We start from the raw sequence: 10,879 nt of genomic DNA on the forward strand, positions 1-10,879 counted from the left end.
GCGAGGCGGGCCCGGCGCGGGCCTGCCCTGCCCTGGGCCGCGCTGGGCCGCGCTGGGCCGAGGGGCTTTTACAGGTCCCCGTGCAGTTTGCCGCGCGTCTCACAGACCCCCCCACTCTCGACAGCATCGGTTCTACGGGCACACGTGCCCTTCTTTGTCCTAATCCCTCTGCCACTTCGCATTTTCCCTAGATACTTAGGCTCCCGTCCCCAAGGAGACACTGGCTGCGAGATTCTGTACATAAACCACTGTGGATCCCAGGGGGAAACTGAAGTCAAAGGGGAAACGGTACTCCAGTGACTCTAGCACCTTACACCGCATAGTCGCAAGTCACATTTATTTAGCCAGTCACCTACCATCTACTCGGCGCTCACGGCGGGTCCCGCGAGGCGCCGGCCCCGGTCCAAAGTGGAAAGACGTGGACCGAGGCGCGGGAGGCGTAGACCGAACCGAGGACCCTGGAGGCCGACAGGCAGGGCCTCGCGAACCCAGGAACGAGCAGGGGCGAGTGGCCCGGGGACTACACGTGAACACAGCGTGCTGAGTGTGTGCGGGTTTTAACGTTCGTTTTCCGCCTTCTCCTTGACGAAGCCCTGGGAGACAGAGTCCTTGCCAGCTTTCCTGGTCTCACAGGGCTTGGTCCTCACTGCCCACCAGCAGACCTTCCCTGAGCTCTCATGTCGCAGGAGCCAGGTGGGGTCTGGGGACCGAGGACACAGCTGGACTCACAGAACACGAGTGCCTGTTGGCGACTTTTCCCAGGTGTGCAGAGTTCAAAGCCCGATTTCATCCATCAGAGCAACAGACATCTGCAAATGAAAAAGCAGTCAGTTGCCTTTTGAAACGCACGTACTGTGCTCAGCACTTTATGCAAATTCTTTTTTAATTCTCATAACAAATCTAGGAGGTAGCTATGATTTCCATGTTAGGTGGGAGGAGCCGGAGGCACAGAGAGGTTAAGTAACTTGCTCGGAGTCAAACAGCTGGTCAGCGGTGGCTCCAGATAACGAGCCCAGGCAGGTCGCCCACGGAGCCTGCACGGCACACAAACGCTTGCCCGCAAACTCGCACGGTTGAACAGACGACATTTAAAAAGAGAGGGAGTTGATTTACTTCGCTCGGCAAAGAGGAGGGCGCTGAGGGTGAGGAGGGCTCGGGGAAGGCTGCACTCAGCTCCCCCGTGTAGATAGGGTCATGGACACCCTTCCCCCCCTTTCACAGCGGGAGTCAGACTTTGTCGGGGTGGTCACCCCTCTCTAGCTCCGGAATGGAATGTGAGTGTTTGAAGCCAGTGTTTTTCAAACTATAAACTTGAAGTCGGTTTGGTGGGTCACGACCAGTGTCTTTCTATAAAGATGAAATTGAGCAAAAATCCTTACCTTTCATCTGGAGTTCTGATAAATGTCTTTATTATGTAAGTCAGTTTGCACTGAGGTTATTGTTCTTTGGCAGCTGAAAGCATCCTGGATGGTTGACTAAAAGTGTGAGCTGTGTGATATTTCTGGAGGGCAACTTGACTACGTGTGTCAAAATTTAATTAAACATGCTCAGCGATATCACTTCTAGGAATAGAGCTCGAAGAAGGAGCTCTAGGAAGGAAACTCAGAGAAGGAAGTGACTGAACGAACAGGGAAAAAGGATGTTCATCCTTTAATAGCAAAAAAATAGAAATGACCTAAGTAATCATTAATAAAGGTCATGAAAACCACGTCGCATTCCAGATTCTATAGAAAGGAATGCTATGCAACCAGTATTATGAGATTTAGCAAGTAGTGAGTTGTTCATTCTATCTTAACATAAAAGCCACAAACAGAAAATTAGTCAAGCTATTGAATTCAGATGAAAAGTTAAGACGCCCGTGATGTTTGCAACCACCGATGTTATAATTGACAGAGGCAAAGAGGACCACTGGATGCTAAAACCTCTGGATAAAAGGCTGTGGGAGCAGGATGTTCACATGGTTTCGAAGGATCACCCCTGAGGTTGTTTATCGATTACAAAGGGGGAAAAGCACCCTTGTATTGGGGAGATCTGGCAGATGCTGCTCTAACCAAGTGATCGGACTTTGCAACCCCAGCAATGAGACAAACCGACACCATAAGTGATGTCTTGACCTGCGAAGGACCCACCCACTTAGATTATATTCTTGTGAGAAAGGTTTAACCAGGATCCAGTCAAAAGAAAACAGGAAAATTCAGATTATAGGTCGTTCTACAGACAACTGGCTTAGATTCTTCAAAAATGTCCATGTCACAAAAGAAAAAAAAAAAAAAAGGCGGGAAAGACTATTCTAGGACGGCGCTGTCCAACAGAACTATAATGTGAGCCACATATGCAATTAAGTTTTTAAACAGCCACGTTAAAAAGTAGAGAGACAGGTAAAATTAACTTTAATAACACATTTTTAGTTAAATACATTCCATGTATTATCATTTCGTCATGCAATCGGCACACGGAATTATGAACAATGTAACTCTATTCTTTGGGGGTATATAATGAATCTTTAGTATGATCACTTTGGACCCGCCACAGTTCAAGTACTTAACAGCCACACGCGACGAGGGCTTCCGCGCTGGACGGCACAATTCGAGGTCAAAGAGAACTGAAGAGACGTGACAACCAAATGAAATGTGCGATCCTGTGTGGGAACAAAAAATGAGCCATAAGGGAGACTGCGGAGCTCACTGGGGACGTTCAAGTACGGGCCGTATGTCAGAGAGTGTCATTGCATGCATATTAAAGGCCTTGGTGATAGGCGTACTTAGTTATACAGGAGAATGGGTTATTAAGGCACTTAGGTATAGTGTATGATGCCTGCAACTTGCTTTCAAATGGTTCAACAAATTATAGATAGACAATAAATAGATAAATAGAGATTGAGGTAGATAGAGAAAATGTGGATAACTGATGAGTCTAGAAAACGGATGTTTAGTGGTTTGTTGTACCATTTTTTCCCAACTTTTTCAAGGTTCGAGAGGTTCAAGAGAATAGATTCTAAATAACGATAATGACATTTTACATTACTTTATAGTTTATGGTGTGTTTTTACATATATTGTTAACCTGATCATTTCAGAAGTCCACAGAGGAAATACACGGTGTATTTTACCTTTATTTTATAGTCAACAAAAACATTCTCAGGGCCTAACCACATCCCTGGCATGGTGTGTACACTTCTCTCTTAATTCCCACGAGCAGTCAGAGGCTGGCAGCTAGGCTCTGGAAGGTTGGGGACTGTCAGCGTCCCCAAAGAGCAAGCCCCAGGGCTGGGGTGTGACTGCATCTCTGTCCCACTCTGGGGACCAAGCTCATTTCTCCTTGAATCCTGTTGGTAAGTCCTGCTTTGCAGATCTAGAAGCAGGAGCCCAGAGAAGTTAACTAACTTCGCAGTTAGGAGTCACACGGCTCCTAACGGGCGAAGCCAGGATTCAAACCCAGACGTCGGTCTCCAGTCCGGTTCTTTTGTCACAGGACCCTGTGAAGCGGCCCTCCCTCCGACGACACTGAGAATGGTTCAGGCCCCAGTGCAGTGGCTCACGTGAGAAGCAGTCTTCGCCTAAGGGCCCTCCACACAGGAAATTAGTCGGGTTGTTGGCATGAAGCCAAGGACAGGCCCAGAGGCTCAGACAGGCCCCACTGGGGAAGACGCTTTGTTAAAAATAAAAGCAGAACCGCATCAACGACATCATTTGATGCTCTGGTGAAGACACATTAGTGGCTACACCACGTGATGCGGAGGCTTTGAGCTCCAGCCCTGGAGACATGATGCTCTGACTAAGCGGCGTGAGTGGCCGCGGCATGTGGCAGGAGCCATGACTCCGGCCCTGGAGACAGGATGTGGCACAGATTCCTTTCCCGGATCAGCGGATGGCATTCAGGCAGGACCACCGTTTCCAGGGGGGAAAGCGGGTCAGGACTGCAGCCTCACGACTTTGCTGCGAAGTTTTAGAAGTAAATACTATTCGGTTTTCATTCCATTTTAAATAAAATTGAAATGTGTAAGTAAAAATAAAAATTTGCCTTTCATTTTAATTATTCGATTAAAAGACTGCGCTTTACTGAACGTCTTCGGCTGAAGAACGATGAAGTCATTGGTCAAAATACTCAAGTAAGAAGAGAATGACAATAACGGGGTTGCTAGGGAACCGTGAGTTTTGCATCTGAACAGGCTCCGTGCAGTGGAACCTGAAGACTCTACAGACACTGTCCCTTCCAGGACCACCCCCTCCCTCCCACTGGGGAGGAAGCTCCAGCAGGATCCATGGGTAGCTGTAAAGCTAAGAAGGTCATCTACTGAGTGTCCATCTTAAATCACAAAGCGCTGCCTGAACTTGGAGGGAGCTGCCTGGAGGTCGCGGTGACCGCAGAGTCTGCCCTGGTGCAGATGAGGGCCCAGCCCAGTAGACGCTTCTGCCTCCCCAGGCCCCGCGGGGGCAGCTGCACTTTGGGCAGCTTGGCAAGACCCTCCCTCCGAGCACGGCGAGGCCCGTGCTAGGCGTCGTAATGGCCTCTTTTCGAATAACTTCTCGGCTGAGATTCTGCGGCAGCCGTGGGTCTGGACCATGAATCCAGGAACGGGCAGTTAGTGCTGAGCGCTCATGAGCGGGACGTAGATTTAGTCAGAGATCTGGGGAGCAGCCAGATTAAGGGTGATGTTGGTGGGGTGGCTAATGCCCGCCAGTCAACGCCAGTCCCCTAGTGGGGTCCGGGCGGGTGTCCAGGCCAGCAGCCCAGGTCCGTCGTTCGGGGAGCCTGTGTGTCTGAGCCGAGAGTTGACCAGTTCTGCAGAACGGGGCTTGCTTCGTGGTGGCGGCTGACGCTGCCTGGGACCTTCATCCACCTGCTGGAAAGGGACCCATCAGAGCCCAGAGGCAAACGACTTGTGCTGAAACCTTCCAGATGCTTCCCTTGACTGACAGCCAGCTTGTTCTCCCTGCTGTCGGGCCTTAGTCCGCATCGGGTTTGCGTTTTTTTTCGGTCTAAGTCCTTGCTCTGACAAGCACTCAGAAAAACACGACTTACACAGCCAAGAGCTGACAGGAAGGTGCCTGACATGTGGGCTGGGGATCCCGCTGCCCAGAAGGGCTCCCCCTCCCCCGGGGGCAACACCTGCTCACTGAGCCCAGAGGCGCTGGCCAGGGCTGGAAGCGCGTGAGGGGCGCAGGCTCCGAGCAGAGTCCTCTTGACTGAAAGCCCGCGGAGGGGCCTCGGCCAGTCAGCCCAGACCCAGCGCTGCCACACCTCGTGACCTTTGGCGTTAAAGCCTGCTCCTGGTGAAGGGAGCAGGGACGGAGCCTCGACCCCTCAGAGGAGATCTGTGGTCACTGTAATCGGAGTACACTCTGCTCTATTTTGGTGACACAATGGTCACACTGTCCTTCAAACCAAGAAAACCCACGTCAGGCATCACAAGTCGCCTCCCCCCCGCTTCCCCCACGCCCGCTGCCATCCCTCCTCTACCCCCCACGCCCCGCTTTCTGCTTTTGCTGATGTGAAATTCATATAACATACAATTAACCATTTTAAAGTGCTGACTCGGTGCCATTTCGTACACCCCCAGTGTGGTGCGACCATCACCTCTCTCCAGTTTCAAACTTTTTCACCCCGCAGCAGAACACCCCGTAGGCACTAAGTGTCACTCCTTTGCCCGGGCCCTGGCCGGACCACAAATCCGCTTTCAGTCTTTACAGATCTGCCTGGACCTTTCACAGAAAAGCGTCACACAGTACGTGGCCTCTTGTGTCTGGAATCTTTACCATGATGTTTTGAGGTTCATCCGAGTTGCAGCGTGTCACAGGACTTCATTCGTTTTCCTGACTGAGTAAAATTGCGCTGTGTGGCTGTGTCACACTTTGTTCACCCAGTCGCCCGTTGATGGACACCCCGGTCGCTCCCACCCGGGTTATTATGCATGATGCTGCTGTGAACAGGAAAGTACAAGACCCTCTGCAGACCTGTTTTCCTTTCTCTAAGGTACATGCTTAAGAAGAGAATTTCTGGGCTACACGGTAATTCTCTATTTAACATTTTAAGGAACAGAAAAACTGTTTTTTCAAAGCAGTTGCATCATTTTGCATTCCCACTGGGAGGTCTCTCTCTCTCTCTCTCTCTCTGTGAAATAAAACACAATCAATAAAACAATTTGCTCTTGGTAGAACACTGAGTCAACCAAGGCATTTAAATAACTAACCATCTTCCTCAACCATGATTCGCAGGGACTGTGTTAAAAGATGAGCCCAAACCACACCCCCTGCTGGCGCACGCAGTGACCTGCTGGGCAGGCGCACAGAGATGCTCTGTCCCCCGCTTCGGGAGAGACGCAGGCATCTTTGCTCAAAAGCCAAGAACTTCGAGAGAGCAGCAGCAGAGCATCAGACCCAGTCGGGGCCCTTCTGATGGGTCCCGCGCAACCGCACAGGTCACTCCGGTCGCTCGGTGGCTCCTCCGGCCGGCCCTGTGGGCGGGCGGCGCTCTGTGCCTTACAGCAGAGTCTGCCGGGCCTGCAGCAGCGAAGCCTGCGCTGGGCAAACCCGCCCGGGGAGGCCTCCTAAAGCCATTCCATGCATAAAGTCATTTTACCAGCTAGAAACCCCCCAGGACGTTGCAGATGGTGTAACGTGGTGCAGACGAGTCAGCCAGAAAGGCAAAGCGAGGCGCCCTCAAGCCCGACAGTCCCATCACAGGGACTTGGCCATGTCCACCTCCGCCGCCCGTCCCCGTCAAAGGCTCCCGTCCTGCTGTCTTTGCAACACGAGAGCAAGTACAGACGGCATAATGGTCCCAGCAGGCGGGCCGCCACCACGGCTTTTCTAAGGGGTCCCGTACGTTCTCTGTGCCAGAGACCACAGGCCTCGCGCCGAGTTCAAGGGTCCGTCTCACTACTGTCACAGACAGCAACGCGGACAGACAGACACCTCAGTGACGGGATTCACTCTCTGGGGGCGCAACCCTTCTACCTGAGGACAGATCACGGGGAAAAGGCGTTCTCCAGTTAAGCTCAAGAATCTAAGCCAACGATTTATCGTCCCTTCTTTTGGAGGAAAAAAAGGTGTCTGAAACGTTAAGGTTAACAGACACAGCTCAGAGGTCACCCATCGGTCTTTCATCTGTCTGTCTGTCTGTCTGTCTGTCTGTCTAAGTCACCCATCAGTCTTTCATCTGTCTGTCTACCTACCTACACATATAGACGCACATATATATAGACGCACATATATATAGACGCACATATATGTGGACATGTATGTAAATGCATGTATGTGTGTGTCTGTATATATGTAGCTGTGTATGTGCAAGTATATGTAGATATGTACATACAAATACACACACATACACACAGACATATATCGCATACATAAAACGCTGACGAGAATTATGTCAAAAACTGATTCCCCCATGTCTGTCTGTGACCAGGGGTTTAAGTCTCCCACGTGCTCACTCCGTGCCCCACCCCCATCCTGGATTTTCCAAGTCACATGATTTGTAAAGCGATTTCTTCCTCCTGCAAAGAAACAGGAACTGGGAGGATAGGTAGAAGGCTGCCAACTGGGCATGCCAGGAGCATGAGCTTCTAGCACCTTCTCCCTGACAAGTTTAAATGGGCAATTGAAAGCCTCTATTGGTGAAAAACCACTTAAAAGTACTTTTGAAGCCTGGCTGTCTGGAAGCCCTGCCTGGCAGAGCCACGACTCTGTTTCGTGGGACTTGGACTCCGGAATACGGATCTGGGGTCTACACATCCGTTTTCCGCACGAGTCTGATGATGCCCGCTTTCAAGGAATCAGACCCTGAGCCCACGGGCTGGAGTCAAATCATTCCAGACAGTACGGCAGAGATCAGCTAGGCCTTTCCTTGGATTAGACAGAGGGTTATTTTACATATGGCAGTAGAAATGGCTCGTAGATCCGATGCCAGTCACATTCCCTGCCATTTGTTATTTTATTCCAACAACATCGAAGATGTCAACGTGTACAGAGTAAAAACACTCATTTACTGGATGCCATGGTTTGGTCCTTGTGGCCACAGTCGAGGGGTGCTATTCTTCACTGAGAAAGAGGGGCTGAAGTTACAGCTATTTGAAGAGAATGTCATTAGTGTTTTGGATGAGCCTTGGATAACGAAACCTGCAAAATGATGGTGGTTATAACTGCATGTTCAAAATGACAATAGAACATGGGAAAAATCAAGAAAGTAAATGTTAAGAAAAACTTAAAATAACTGTTGTTGTTGGGTTCCCCCCCTCCCCTGAAAATCAGTCTAGCTGTTTCGATTTCTCTCTTTGACTCAGAGTTTAATGAAGGCGGGTCGTTTTCATGTTTATTAGTGTTGACTGTTGCTTGCGAGGTGGCGGGGCCCTGGCCTCTGAGAGCCTGCACTGTAGCATGAGTAACCTCCGAAGGGGTGGACAAGCGAATGAATGATGGGTGACGAAAGACGCTGAACCTAGACAGTGGTGATGACAGCGCCACCGTGAGAACGCACGCACCGCCACTCAGCTGTACACGTTACAATGGTCACGACGGTAATTTTTATCTTACGCGTATTTTATTATAATAAAAAATTAATAAATGCCCATCAGACCCCGATTCAGAAACTGAAATGAAAAATGAAAAGAGAATAAAAGCTCAAAGCTGCCCGAGTCCGTTATCACACGAGTCCCCACCGTACGTCACAGACACACACGGGCAATGATCAGGTGTCACGCCAAACCGTAAGGCCAGTGTTAAGTCCGACATCTAATAGAGAAAAGATAAACAACGACGTCTCGCCGCTGTCGAAAGGGAACCGCCGGCCTGCAGAAGGCGTCCGCGGGGACTGGCACGACGTGGCCCACGCGCCGAATCCAGCCCACGCCTGCTTCTGTGTGGCCTGCAAGCCGAGAATAGCTTTTATGTTTTCAAGTAGATGAGAAAAGAAATCGAGAGAAGAATACCAGTCTTCGGCGACGTGTGAACAGGAAACGAAAGGCCGTTTCAGCGCTCCCGAACGATCTTTGACCGCAGCACGGCCGCGCCCGGTCCCAGGGTGTTGTCCCCGGCACTTTGGCGCAGCGCTGAGTAGCAGTGGCAGAGACTATATGGCCTGCAAAGTCAGCGACGGTTTCTATGTGTCCCTTTAAGAACTGTGGTGACCCTTGCTCCGAGGATGAAGGTGGGCCACCCCCGAGCCTAAGGGTCCAGGCCGGGGGCCACCCTCTCGACAAAGCCGCCCTACAGACAGAGGATCGTCAAGGAGAGAGGATCCAGTCTAGCATCCCGGAACGGCTGGCCCCAGTGAGGGGCAAAGCCAGCAGCACCGCGGCTGCTGGAGACGACAAGGGGCGGAGACCTCTCGGGACCAAGGCTGCTGTGGGTGACGCCCCCCGATCCGCCGTGCTCCACGTGCCCGCACACACCCACGCCCACGCCATCCGCGTCCCCCTCTCTCCCCCTGTACGTGTTCATGAGCAGCTCACGTGGCAGGTGCACTGACGCAGGGGCGGGGGTTGGGGGTGGACGGTGGCGGAGGACCCGGATGAGCCGGACAGGTCGGCACAGTGCCCTCGTCTCCCCACGCTGTCCTGCCGCGTGGGGAGTATGGCCCCATTGTGTAATAATATTAACTCTTTTTTTCTTCTTCTGAGTGATCGCCATGGTCCTGGCATTATTCTGTGAGGTTTCCGTAAATTAAGTCATCTGGTTCTGAGACGCTCTAAGTAGGAACAATCATTCTTCTCATTTTACAACTGAGGTAACTGAGGCCAAATTAAACCATTTGTCCAAAGTCACTCTAAAAATACCCAGAGAGCCAGGATTTGAACCCAGGGGCCTCGGCGTGGCCTTAACTGCTCAGCTAGACCGGCTCCCACGGCAGACGGGGCAGGGAGGTTCTGGACTTTGCCGAGGAGCACGGCAGAGCAGCACCCCCAAGCAGACACGCCCGCTCCGGCCAGGAAATGACCTTCGGCAAGCCAAAAACGTCACATGTTTAAGTTCTAAATTTCCCCTCCTGACACCTAGCAGTGAGGACCGTGGTCTTTGTCCCCTTCTCTACGAAGAAGTTGACTTGGAATAAAGTGAAACCTTGTCCTCTGGGCTGAGGCGGACCCTCTGGATCCGAGCCGGCCAGTTCTTTTCAGAATTTGAGATCCATTTGTTGATGGAGAAAAACAATATCGACTCAGGCCCCACTGCATGGAGGATGGCGACTAAGAAGACAGACTTTCTCTGGCGGGCGTCGTTTATCCAGAGAGACAGCCTCTTGGTTCTGAACTGTCTACGACGGCCCGGGGGTGTTGGAGGGAGATAAATCATCTGCAGGTAGCGACATATTTGTGTGTGATTCCGCAAGCACTGACAAGTGTTCGTTCTAAAAGCACGTTCACAGTCAACAGCGTAAGGGAGTCGGTGTCACACTCGGTTTGAGAAGTTTGCCAGCTCAGGACTAGGTCCACGTGTCTGCCTAAGGTGGACTGCAGCTTGCCAGCAGCTACTTGGAAAAACGAGATGCTGCGAAATGACTTGGAAGACCGGAGACGGAGCGCGAGAGAGCAGAGGAAACCTCGGTTTCCTGTTTCTTTTAGGAGCAGGGGGTCTGACTCAGCAGGTCAGAGAGAGACTGACCCCCCTCTCCTCCCCGGACATGTGCAGTTCCTCTGCTCCTGCCCTGAGCCCACCTGGAGCCCATGGGGACGTCCCAGTGACCTTGCTTTGGAGAGCAAGGAAGAGGAAGAATCATCAGAGGCATTTTGCGGTGCGTGACCACTACGCAGTGGCGAACAGGAGTACAGTGCTAGACGGGCAAGGGTGTTTTTGTGAACGACTGAATGGCACCCAGGAAGACCCTGCGGTTTGCATTTCCAAAGGGACGAAGGGTACCGGGAGCCCCCTCGGTGGCCGCGAGAC

At 51.6% G+C, this 10,879-nt stretch overlaps 1 long non-coding RNA gene across 5 annotated transcripts in view; it reads right to left on the reverse strand.

Moving 5' to 3' along the window:
* LOC107196311 overlaps window positions 1–10,879 on the reverse strand; it is a 39,315-nt gene that overhangs the window by 10,402 nt on the left and 18,034 nt on the right. For all 5 annotated transcript variants that reach the window (XR_003042805.1, XR_003042807.1, XR_003042804.1 and 2 more), the window contains exon 2: window positions 357–809. This is a non-coding gene — a long non-coding RNA (uncharacterized LOC107196311). The remainder of the gene's footprint in view (window positions 1–356; window positions 810–10,879) is intronic.

Source organism: Pteropus alecto, unplaced genomic scaffold (assembly GCF_000325575.1).
Source record: "Pteropus alecto unplaced genomic scaffold, ASM32557v1 scaffold189, whole genome shotgun sequence".
Lineage (NCBI taxonomy): Eukaryota > Metazoa > Chordata > Mammalia > Chiroptera > Pteropodidae > Pteropus > Pteropus alecto.